The sequence below is a fragment of the Eptatretus burgeri genome, chromosome 17 (assembly GCF_056783735.1).
Source record: "Eptatretus burgeri isolate ZD-2024b chromosome 17, Ebu_testis_v1, whole genome shotgun sequence".
NCBI lineage: Eukaryota > Metazoa > Chordata > Myxini > Myxiniformes > Myxinidae > Eptatretus > Eptatretus burgeri.
In genome coordinates this window covers 42,710,048-42,723,555 of record NC_140977.1, presented here as the reverse complement: position 1 = coordinate 42,723,555, position 13,508 = coordinate 42,710,048, and the positions used below count along the sequence as shown (strand labels likewise).

Genomic DNA, 13,508 nt, shown 5'->3' with positions numbered 1-13,508 from the left:
GGGAATATCAGGATCTCTCACCTAGATTTCGCAGATGATGCAGTCATCTTTGTGGAAACTCTAGATATCCCTCTGTGGGCCCCTGTGGTGTTGAATGAGGTGTTGGAGCCACTGGGATTACGAGTTTCCTGGGTCAAAACTAAGATCCAGGCTTTCAATAACATATTGGATGCTGCTATCTTGTCTGTACCTGTTTCTGGTGAGGATGTTGAGGTCACGGTAGGATTCACTTACCTTAGTAGTGATTTTCATGTCTGCTGGCGTTGAGCTGGAGGTCAGCAGACATCTGGGTCGGGCCTGGGGAGTCATTGATTCACTGGATCATGGGGTGTGGTGCTGTCGGTACCTGTGCGGGAGGACGAAAGTCCGAGTCTTCAGGTCTTTGGTGCTTCCAGTCTTGCTCTATGGATGTGAGACTTGGACTCTGACCAGTACCTGAGACAGAGACTTAATTCCTTTGGTACCAGGTCTCTTCGTAGAATTCTTTGATATCGTTGGTCTGACTTTGTATCCAACGAGCGGTTGCTGAGAGAGACTCAAGTGAGATTTGTTACCTGCATAGTCCGTGAGCATCAGCTGTGGCTGAATGGACATGTGGCTCCTTTTCCTGACGCTGATCCTGCTGACCAGATTCTCTCAGCGAGTGAGCCTTGGGAGTGGAGGAAGCAATGGGGATAGTTACACCCCTGACATCCAACACAACAGCCCATGCGTCAGATGATGCAGCCACGAAAGTAACCGTCCCAGCGGGGCTTCACTTCGGATTCTCTGTGAAGAGCCTACCACCCTCTGCTCTAACTGCAACACACCGAGGGATGGGCTTGGAGGAACACAATGCACAAACTCCCCTGTGAGCAGGACAAGAATCACCTGACCACAGGTGATGCACTACCCCCTCACAGATTCCTCGCACATAGGTCTCCTTGTCCACCCTCAGCACACGTACAGTTTTACGCCTCATCTCCCTGAACAGCTCAGCTCTGCCATTAAGCCTGTCTCTGCGACTCTGGTCAATGGTGTTCCGTGTCCCTTGGAAAACAAAGTTCCTCTTCGCCTGATGGTGGGTTCCAAGACATCTGATATATCAAGCCACCCTCGGTCCATGACTTCTTACAAAGTCAAGGAACTTAGTGCTATTCTGGTTCACAGTTCCAGACCCATGGGGACCAACACACACTTCATTACCATCCCTATCAGTTCCAGTTGATGCATTGAAATCCCCCAAAACTAGAAGTGTATCTCGTCTGGGGCACTGACCAACCACAGACTCGAGCGTGGCATAGAATGTGTCCTTCACGGTGAGGTCACTCGCCTCAGTCGGAGCATAAACAGACACCAGGGAAACGACACCCAAGGAGTGATGAATCCTTAGCCTCATAATACGCTCGTTGACTGGTGTTACCTCAATTATTATTGGGGTCAGCTTATTGGACACAGCTACAGCAACTCCTTGGGTATGGTAACCATCAGAGCGACCAGACCAATAGTAGGTGTAACCACCCGCCATGATCTCACCACTATCCGGTGTGTGTAATTACGACTCTGAGTAATTCCGGATTAACGGATACTCGGACCATGACAATATGTGATTTGAAAGGCTTTCCCTTCAGTTGGAGCGAATATCAATCAATAGATAAATATTTTCATGGTTATAGGAATCAGGAACTTTATTATTCAGGAATCAGGAATCAGGAATCAGGAACTCGAAAGCTTTATTACCTTTCAGGACAGTGATGTGCTTATTCATCCGACACCTCTCATTGTTTCCGTACTCTCAAATCACACTTTCTCGCTCACCTGTAGATGTCCTCCGTCATGCACAGCGCCTAAGCTTTCTCACTCTCGAAACTTGAACCATATTCCAAAAACTGGAAGCCTCCAGCAATGCAGCTAGCAGCTCCAACTACCATCTTACTCATCAGGATCTTTAACTTTTACCCTTCTGACTTTTATCAATTCAAAAGTCCTTCATCACCTCCATTCCTGTTTCCCAGAATCATAGTGCCCAGATACGCGGACTCCCTATCGCCATACTTTCCTTTGTCACTGTCCATCTGCTGCCCAAGTGCCAATGGCCTACGCAGAACCCCAAAAATGCTGCCGAGCGGAGTAAACGCATGGCGATGTGATGAGAGAAGCTCTTTGCATGGTCAGAACTCCCACATCTGGCATCTTTGTCTTTCTCTCTCCTTGCTGTTTCTCTTGACTGTTTTCTTTTTTTCTTATTTCTCTCTTGCTTTCGTGGGTTTGCTATTTACATTACTTGCCCTGCGTTTCCTTTGTGGTCTTCATATACATACATATATATATATATATATATGTAAATATATATATATCGATTTCGTTTGTTCTCACGACTGTATGAGAAGGCAAGAGGGGAAATGTTGAAAGGACAAAAATATCAGCATTAGACAAAAATACTGAAACTTGGACTGAGTACAAATGCACAACATACAGAAGTGAGAAAACAAATATATAACAAAATATTATTGATAATTTATCTCACTCAATGTTATTATATTTATTGCCACCTGCTTGGTAGTTTCCTTCTCCGGGTGTTCTTTCGTGGGTAGCACCATTTGCTGGCGGGACGGCCGTGCCGCTCATGCAGTTCCCCCTGGAGGTTAGAGCAGGAACTGGGAATTTGTTCAGGGTACCGGATATAGCTCACCCACTCTTCGATCACAAAGGGCACCCCTGGGATTGTTAACTCCTACCAACTAATGCCAGCAGATAGGACACCAGGCCTCACGTCCACATCGGAGGGACGGCACACACATTGATGAATCTCCCTGCCTCCGAAACACCAGGATGATGGTGTATTGCTGCGTCCGGATTCGAACCCAGTCTGGACGATTCAAAGGTGAGTATGTGCGCCTTGAGGCTATCCTGCCAGCCCGAAAGGAGTACTGCAGGCTATTGTGTGCCGGTACCTTGGTCAAATTTCATTAACATCCGCACAGCCGCGTTCCCAGCAACGATACGCAATGGAAGTCTGCACAAGGATGTAATTGAAGAATAAGATGATCTAGTACAAAAACCCCTCCACCGTGTCTTCAAAAGCCAATTCAAGCATAGATTGAAAAACCACGAGCCATTGACCGTTGGTGGTAAGTTTGAGGTCGGTCACAGTATCTCTCGGGTGGCTTGCAGTGGAAGTTGTGACAATACTGCCAGGCCGTCACTGAAGACTTGATGTCATGAGAACCCAGACAAGCAGGATTCTCACCTTGCATGACGATGTCCCGAGAGGAAGACCCGTTGGGTTGGTGTTGTGCATGTTCCTGATCATTCGTACCATTCCAGCAATAAGTCAAAGAAATGATGTTTTATATTTAATTAGAGGTAAATTTGGAACCATTTGCAAATTACCTTGCCATACCCACTCAGGCAGTCACGTGTGACTATCAGTCACATGTATCCTAACAGTCAGTTATTCTTTGCTTTCCTGCAATGGTGGCAAACACCATTATGGCGTAACTTGCACGATTCATCACGACTATTTATCACGACATTAGATATTGGCACACTCCTACACTACTACTGTTCGGTTTGACGGGCACAATCGATACTACCTTCTTGTGGGTTTGGCAGGCGAACGGTTTTGACCTTTTATGAACCAGTTTACCAGGCCTGACGTCCCACTGGTGCTGATTTGGAATTTGGCCAGGGTGTCTCTGATACCTTTTCGTTAAAGTAAACCGTGTGATCTTTAAAGTTCACCAACCGATGCGATCAGAAGGGACACCTGCCTTAACGTGCATCCGCGGGATGGATCACCTTCTGGTGCATAACACCCTGCCTTGGAAGCAGCACTCTGACAGCTTCGAGTCAGGTCGGGAATCACATCTACATTAGGTAACTTACCTGTACTTCCTCAAAGGTGCGTGCACTTACCTGTCTGTATACCATCCTGCCCATCAGACTTGCACACGAATACACTTGTAATCCTTTAAGTTGCTCCCTCTGCAAATGATTCCTTGTGTAAAAGGCGAAAATACCCATCCCTGACATCATCGCTTATGGCACTCCTTGGCAGCGATTCTGCAAAAACAACAAATAGAAATATTTCCAAGGAGTTATTCATTGTTTCTGGCAACGAGGAAAGTTCATATGAAATCGATGTGACATTCGGTAGTTGTTTTGATGTTCATATTTACTTTGGCAACTGAAGGATTGCGTCACCCATAACTCTCGATGAGATGAGAAAGTAATTAATCATCTGAATTACTCGTCCTCGTCTCCAAGTCGATCCACCTAGTTAGTGTGTGTCCCAATACGCCTTCGTTTCTACGTGTATACCCTACCGAGAGGTCTCGTCTTGTCCACACGCCGGACGGGGATGTTCACTCTTAACGCACACTGTTACCAGGACCCTGCCAGCACGTGGAGGCAATTTCCAGACTAAGGGGCCATCTAGATATGATGTGCGGAAAGAGGAGTGGTGGACAGATGGGGAAGGGGTCGGAGGAGGGTGAGGGACACAATGTCAGTGGTGGCATGGAGACACTCACAGCAAGAGTAGCGCCAATAGCAGCAGTGAGAAGGTGCAAAAGGGAGGCCTTCTCTGATTGATCAACCTCCTTGGATATGAAGTCCTTTTTTTTGGCAGAGGTGTTTGGCAGAAATAGTCCTCAATGAAGGCAGAATGTATCACACATATTGTTTTGATTTCTCATCCAATCAATTTGTAGTTTCAGAGCAGTGGTCGTCACGTTGAATTTCAGATACAGTGTTTGTGTTGTTGAACAATCTTTCAGAATTGTTTGAGTCCAAACACTTGGCCATGCTTTTCCAAGAATAAACCATATAGGGCAGCTCAATAGTCCTTTGTAAGGAAGAAATAATCAAATTATTCTTGTTTATCCTGAAACCGCACAATTAACCGCTGGTGGATGGATTGGAGTTGGCTCAACTCAATCCTAAGAGCAGCACTTTCACATTCCCTTTTATTTTTTTTTATAACTTAATGTAAATCTCATAGTATGGGGGTTTTTTTTTTAAAGTTTATTTTTCCATCAACCTGAAGCTCCAAAGTCGTATTACGGGTTACCGTCCACATCTCTGCGAAAGCCTGTGACCTGCGGCATGTTGTGGTGGAGTTACGGGCGAAGGCCGAAATGCCTCCCGATACCCGTGGGACTTATTTGTTATTTTCCAGAGAGAATTGGTCACAATTGTGCCTTTTTTGTTCCTGCTAGGAATCTTGCCAGTCTTTCTGTCAAAACAAAAATAATTGAGAATTCCCGAAAATTTGGAAGTTCGTTCCCGTTCCCGGATTTGTGGCGAGAAGAAATTCCGAGAATAAATTATCCTTCTGCTCCTTTTTTTGTGTGTGGTCCAAAGCCCTTGGATTGTAAAGGTGGTCCTCGATGTGTAGGTTAATCGGTTAAACAGAAGCTTGGGCAAATTTGGTTTTATGTGCAGTACTTGAAAGTGAGAGGAACATCTGAGTAGCTTGGGAAGACGGGTAAGGAGAGAAGTCTTTGCAGGCAAACGTTCCAAACCACAACCCAAAAGGGCAGTTGCATTACTCATCGGTTTACATTCTTACAAGTATTAGGTAAGAGCAAAACATAGAAAGTAAATCATTAGGATATATATATATATATATATATATATATATATATATATATATATATATATATATATATAAATATATATATATATATATATATATATATATATATATATATATATATATATATATATATATATATATATATATATATATATATATATATATTGTTAGCAGTAATGAATCGTGTTTCCCCATTGTCTCAGGTCACTCACCTGCATTTGATTTTTCATTTATTTATTTCCTTCTTTTTTTTCATTAACCTCCGCCATCAAAGATAGACGGAGGTTACTGTTTTCACCCCTGTTTGTTTGTTTGTTTGTTTGTTTGTGAACAGTATTACGGAAAAACTCCTGTACGGATTTCGACGAAACTTGGTGGGGGGATTAGGTATGGTCCTAGGATCATGCCATTAGATTTTGGACTTGGTCAAAAGTCCAATATGGCCGCTATGGTGGCCATTCTGAAAAAATATTTGAATTTTTGTTTTTGCATTTCTACATGTTTTAAGAGATTTCCAACCCCCCAAAAAAATTTGTTAGAGAAAAAAAAAAAACATTTTGCAACTTTTTTCAAAAAAATTTCGATTTTATTTGAAAAATATTTGAATTTTTTTTTTTTGCGTTTCTACATGTTTTAAGTGATTTCCAACCTCCCCACCCCCCCAAAAAAAATTTTGTTAGAGAAAAAAAAACAAATTTTGCAACTTTTTTTTCAAAAATATTTCGATTTTATTTTTTGGCATTTCTACATGCTCGTCGATCTAGTTTAGTTTATTCAATCGTGGTTCAGTAGAGTCTGATCCGTTTTGACCTACAATGAATAGGATATCAGGTTCACTGAAGTGACCCAGCAGTATTGGCGGCGGAGGTTTTGCACTCCACTGAGTGCTCCCCCTCTAGTTTATTTATATTTTCAGTTATGGATACTTTCCAATGGTTCTGTGATTTTTCCCAGTGTGTCGGCTTCGATGTCCATCAGCACAAAATTACCGGGCTTCCCCATTGTCTTGGGTCACTCACTGGCATTTTTTTCATTTATTTTTTTCATTTATTATTTTCATTACCTCCGCCACCGAAGGTGAAGGAGGTTATGTTTTCACCCCTTTCTGTCTGTTTGTCTGTTTGTTTGTCTGTTTGTTTGTCTGTTTATTTGTTTGTTTGTGTGCAGGATATCTCAAAAAGTTGTGGATGGATCCAGACGAAATTTTGTGGACAGGTTGGGTGCGTGACAAGGAAGAATTGGTTCATTTTTGATGAAGATCTGGATCCGGATCCAGAGCTGATAATTTTATGAATAAGTGAATAAATAAGTGATTCTTCACCATTGAGAGAAAGGGCCAAAAACGATAGAGTACTGCATGGCATGGTATTTCAAAAATGTATTGGGCCCGGTATGTTCTCGTGGATCAGGCATTGCGTGGTGGAGGTATGCGCTCGACCGAGTCCCCTGTAGTTTACTTATATTTTCATTTATGGATGTTATCCGATGATTCTTTGATTTTTTTTTTCTGGTGTACCGGCTTCGATGTCCATCGGCACGCAAAATTTCAACTCTCTACATCACCCAGAAGGCACTGATCTTTATTATCAGTCAGTCTGTGAGTCAGTGAATCAGTGAATCGGTGGTTCGAATGAGCTTTCTGAAATACATATATATATACATCTATACACAGTGATAAAGACAAATCTCTATCAATGATTATGACGTGATAGACTATTTAGTCTATCATGTTTGTATTGTATCCACACACCCCTGCATATCTGTACTGTATAGTTAGTGCTAAAATTATAGGTAACCTCAAACAGGGTTGAGACCACTGGACCGGCACACCATGTCCCATTCTTTTCTAAAACTTACCATGGGATTTTGATTGTCCATAACCTTAATGCAGACAAGAAATCCAGCTTTACACCCCTCTGCGATTTGATGGGGTTGTGCTCCCCATCACCACCTGTCGGCACCACACGGGTTTGAAATTATACGACATTTGACCAGGTGTGGATCCAAATGGATGAGAGTTTGTAGGTGAGCACGCTCCATACGTGTGGCACATATCTGTAAGATGTATCACGTGTGGAGGGTGCTTTGACTTGCTACATCGTACAAGCAAATGTACCTGTATGCCATTAATTTGTTTGTGATAAAGGAGCAGGAGATAGGGACAGTGATGCCGGTCCCCTCCGGACACCCGCCCGTGGCCCCTGAGTATGCATGCCGAGCTTGGATTGGAATCAAAAATTGGAGGAGGGGTTCTGAACAAACCAACAGATCGTAGATGTCATTTGGTGGAAGGAAGGGGATTACGTGCGTGGTGGAATAAGGGTGAGGATTGTTTGGGGCTATGATATGAGTAGAAGTTGCAGGTTGTTGAACGTTTTCCAAAATATCATGTGAATGGTATAGGTACAAATTACAATGCAAAGATGGTGCACATTCATGATTGTATAGTAGGTTCGTTTTCGCCCATTAAGAAGTATCATGGGAGGAATAGGGTTGAGGCCAAAAGTCAAATTCGAGCAACTGTACCTGTATGCCATGCATTCGATTGGGATGAAAGAGCTGGAGGATAGGGACTCGGTAAGACTGGTTTTAGTGAGTGTTGTCTCACGAACAAGTTCTCTGGGTTCAAGTTCAAGTGTCGTTTGCTTCTACAGTATTAAGGACAAGCTCGGCTAATTATTGGTATGAAGCCAATGACAACAACTCCATTCTTGAACGTAAATTAAATTGAAAGTTTAATTCATGTTGCAGGCATTGAATGTCTCATTTTGCAATTAAAAAAAAAATCCTTTCGACTGGATATTTATCCGAATTTTTGTTAGTAATACTTTTTTGTTAGGCCAGTTCCTGACGCGCGTCATGAGCTTGGCAAGTGACGTGGTCCTGGAGGTCCAAATGGGAGGGTGGTGTTTTCTGGGCCTGATGCTGCCAAATGTCCCACTCTCTGTGATCCAATCACAAGAACGGCCGAGTAGATTAGCCCTTGCAATTGTGATCGTTTTTACCTCCACCACCAAAGATGAAGCAGAGGTTGTTTTCACTGCTGTCTGTCTGTCTTTCTGTCTGTGAGCAGGAAATCTCAAAAAGTTGTGGACGATTTTTGGACGAAACTTGGTGGACAGGTTAGGTGTGTGACAAGTAAGAATTTATTTGATTTTGGTGAAGATCCGGATCCGGATCTGGACACTAGAATGTTTTTATATTTTTTTTTTATGTGATTCTTCAGCTTTGAGAGATGGGGCCAAAAACTATGGATAGCATGATATCTCAAAAAGTTGGGGACGAGTTATGACAACACTTGGTGGATGAGTTGGTTTGGTGACAAGAACGAGCCGATTCGATTTTGGTTCAGATCCGGATGCAGATCCGGCCTATCATTGGGATGCAAAATGTAAACTGCTCAGCCTGGCGGAGGTATGCCCTCTATCTGGTGCCGTTCTCGTTTTACCCGATGACAGGGTGAACCTTATACCGCAGATACACTCAGACCAAATTATACAGCAAGTCCAGTCACAGAGATCAGACATAAACTACTTAATTTTAACTATGCACATGCAAGATATAGTAGTCGGCTCAACAGTTAATCAAGCACCAGTTCTTAAGCTTTTGATACTTAATTGCATTTCATTTACTCCAGAATCGCACAAATTGTTTGCCACCCCAGCTCTATGTGTATCGTAACCCTTCATTGCGTAAAATCACAAATCGAAGAAATAACTCTTGTCGCAAGGTTTTTAATCGAAAATAACATAAAACACGCGTGGACACACAAAAAGTCCAGCACAACTTCCTCCCTGTGGACACACAAAAAGCCCAGCACAACTTCCTCCCCCCAGGTGTAGGTCACAACACTCAGGTTGCAGATGTCGACTGAATTCTGGACTCACGGAGGTGTTGAGGCAGTAGGAATGGGAAAAGTGAAGCTCTCAGTTTCTCCAACACGATTTATCGAAATGCCAGGTGCCGGGCAACGACAGTGGTAGGCATCACAGGAGCACGTTTCTGCTGTGGGCACTGCCAAAGACATGGTATTATGGCCATGGTTCTCAATGTTGCCCATCAATCATTCAAACACCACTCACTTTCTCATCATCTGCTCCTTTCTGCCGTTATCCATGGTCCTTGTGATCCTACATAACACATTCGCTTTTTCAAGTCAGTGCTGCCCTGATGTCGTGCCCTAAGGACAGCTTTACTCATCTTTGTTTGGACCGAGTAGAGCATAATGCCAAAGTTGAGCAGAATGCCTTCGCTTCTTCCTCCCTCTATAATGAGTTCTTTCTGAGTTATCAACAATGGATCCACATGCACAGTATGCTAAATAGGGGGTAAGGATCCGTTAAATGTTCATTGCTCGGGAGTGGGGGTCGTGGGGACGGGGAGCAGGTGATGAGTGTGTCACTGTTGTACCACTCTGGCGGGTTGTAAATTTAGCCAAATAATGTGCTCGCCATTATGCACAAAAATTGGATTTTTATGTTCATGTAGCCAACGGTGATGGTCCACAGGTGTACCTAAACAATGGATGGTCATGGACATGGCCAAGTGGAAAGTCTCTTTGCCAAATGAGCACAGTTGTTTACACCGATGACTAAATTAAGGCACGAGAAACAAAACTGCAAGAACTACAAACTCAATGTGTCACCCAAGAAAGTTTCAAGGACGACTGAAGATGTTGTACTGGTGGTGGGGTGAGCAAAGGAATCTTGTTTCAACTCCTCCAACCAAGAATATTTCCCCACCTTACTCGATTTACCACGGGATTCGGTGTGTGATGTGTCCAAGCAGATAGTTCACTCATTGTGAGCATCTCAAGGTCTCCATGTTGAGGCTATGTGAAGGCAATCCACTGAAACAAAGCTCAAAGTCCACCACTCCACCACTGCCTGCCCCCAGTGCACCTCCACAACAGTCTTCCTCTGCTGCACCTCCACCACTACCTGCCCCAGTGCACCTCCACAACAGTCTGCCTCTGCTGCACCTCCACCACTGCCTGTCCCCAGTGCACCTCCACAACAGTCTGCCTCTGCTGCACCTCCACCACTGCCTGTCCCCAGTGCACCTCCACAACAGTCTTCCTCTGCTGCACCTCCACCACTGCCTTCCTCCAGTGCACCACCACAACAGTCTGCCCTGCTGCACCTCCACTACTGCCTGCACCTCCACCACTGCCTGCACCCACTGCACTTTGGGATGTTTTTTTTTTCCAACTTTTCCATTTCTCGGTGATTTACCAGGCCTTCACTAAAATGCCCAAGAAACCCACAAACAACATGTGGGAGTGTCATTATTAATTTAGAAATTCGTTTCCTTGTGGCCTCTAGTGGATCTAGGACATTGACAGAGAATCCGAAGCATACGGACATACCAAAGATGCTAAGCCATACTCATCTTTCATCCTCTGTCATGGTTATAAATGCATTTGCTGTTTTGGCTCCTGCTGGTATGATTACATAAGTTGATGCAGGCAAGCAGCTTCCCCTATTTCAACGGGCGTTTCTCTTCAACTCCCGCGTTGACTGCTGAGATGAAAGTGACGTCATAAAGATGGCAACGCCGGCACCCCCCAGATTGAAGTTATGCGCCACTTCACCCCAGGTTACCGCCTGATGCTTCAAGAAAAGTTCGTCCAGTGTTATCTAATGTCTCACATCTGCATTGCGGGAATTTGTCGTGCGAATTGGGAATCGCGCACAATAATGTCCTGTATGTGGAGCCATGGATACCATGAACAATGGATTAGTTCCCATTGTTAATTTGCTCATGATTGTCATTGATTTGGTGTCGTTGCTCATTTTCAGGGCATCATATGTCAGATGAAGGTATTTTAAAAGTTTCAACGTGAAACAACGATGAACATTTCATGAAACACCCCAAATTAGTCCCATCTTCTTGTAGCGTCGGCCAGGAAACGTTTTTGGCCCAAGTCTTTCACGATCTGCTGATCAGGTTTGACGGTTGACTGATTTTGGGATTTGGGCAGGAATTTGTCATTTGGTGATAACTCACCGACTCTTCACAAAATACACCGTTGTAATGCTCGCAGCTGGGACACCCAGCTTAACTTCCCTCCGAGAGAGGGGGCACACTTTGTGATGTGATGTCCTGCCTGAGAACCAGCAATCCAACAGCATACAGTCCGGTCGGAAGTGAAACCCAGACGAGACGGTTCAAAGGCAGGTAAGTGTGCTACCTCTGCAAACCGCCACATGAGGGACATCAACCAAAAGAGCCATCCGAAAATGCACCATAGGTAACATTGTCATTAAGTGAGTTACTCCAGGTGACACTAAACCCTGACTCCAGGTGATCGGCGAACACTTAAAACCCAGAGATGGATTATTGGAAGTAGATAGAAACTTCCAGGATATGACAAAGGAGTTCAGGGGGTCATTACAATGTCAGGAAAGCTGGGTTACAATTGGCTGGGCCTTTCATTCTGCAGAATGTCAGAGAAGAGCAGCTGTGCACAATCCTTTTATCTCTGTGGTCAATGCACTGTGTTGCATGTGATGATGCATTGAACCAGTATCCTGGGGGGTTTGGAAACGTGCAAACGGCTTCAGCATATATTGTTCAAGTCTGACAGCAGGGTCTGTTAAATCACTGGGATGCTCATTCTGGGCTTGATCACACCAACTGCACAATGCTAGTGTGCTCTTGTAGTTCTGCTGAATTATTGCAGGCCCACCTCTGTGTTTGCAGACCCCTTGGCTACATGCTTGCTTTTTTATTCTCCCGAAGGTGAAAACGATGCAGGAGCATTGTGTTGTGGGGTTGTCCGCCCGGCTGTGCATCTGTGCGTGTTTGCTTGTGTGTGTGTGTGTGTGTGTGTGTGTGTGTGTGTGTGTGTGTGTGTGTGTGTGTGTGTGTGTGTGTGTGTGTGTGTGTGTGTGTGTGTGTGTGTGCGTGCGCAGCAGATGTTCGTTACTCCGATAACTTGTGAACCGCTGCAGGAATTTTGACCAAACTTGGTACAAGTATGTGTGGTCTTAGCATCTCAAAGCATCCAGCTCCTTGTATAGATATGGAAAAGGTGATGTACAAACACAATTATTATTAGCTCACCTGAACTTCAGTCCGGTGAACTGATGCGATCGTGCAGTGTCCGTAGGTAAGTCAGCCAGTCAGTGAGTCGGTAAACACTTCAGTCATTATCGCTTGAACCAAACATACGATTTTGATGGAACTTGGCCACAAGCTTCATATGTGATACCTAACGAAGGTGTAATTGACCACATCAAAATATGCGCTCGATAAGGGGGTCGAAGGATGTGGGGGGGGGGGGGTGGGGGGAGGCCGGAGGGGGGTGTTTGACCCCCCCCCCCTAAAATAGGTATTTGCTCTCTTCTCCAAAACTACACACACGATTTCAATGAAACCTGACCACAACCTTCATCACTCATATTGCACCCAAAGTTTGTTAAATAAACAAAATCAGGGTTTAAGGGGGTTTGCGGGGGGGGGTGTTTGAGTTACTCTTGCTCCTGATCCAGGTGAGCTTCAGGACACCCGGTCCTATTTATATTTTATACTATATTTCAAAGATGAACTGTATTTCCAGTTTAAAAGGTCAAAGGTCGAAGGTCATGCGCCCTTTAATTGAAAATCATTTTGTTGAAGCAATAACTTGTGAACCACTGAAGGATTGCATCCAAACTCGGCACACGTACGGACTTTTGTACGAAGTTGAACATGAACCGATTCAATTTTGGGTGCAATGGGTCAAAGGTCATGTGAATCATTTTAGACACCATAACTCGATTTTGAAGCATCTGATGTTCAAATATTGAGCAACTTGACCTATCCATTGTTTATTTGATTATTATTTAATATTACCTGTTATTTGTACATTCGTCGTGATCATCACCTTCACCACCAAAAGTGGATGGTGGATTTTTGTTTCACTCCTGTCTGTCTGTCTGTC

General features: G+C 44.1%; 1 protein-coding gene across 6 annotated transcripts in view; it reads left to right on the top strand.

The window, feature by feature from the left end:
* Positions 1–13,508, top strand: part of LOC147009897 (collagen alpha-1(XIV) chain-like) — a 165,066-nt gene that overhangs the window by 24,200 nt on the left and 127,358 nt on the right. The gene's annotated exons all lie outside the window — the stretch shown is intronic.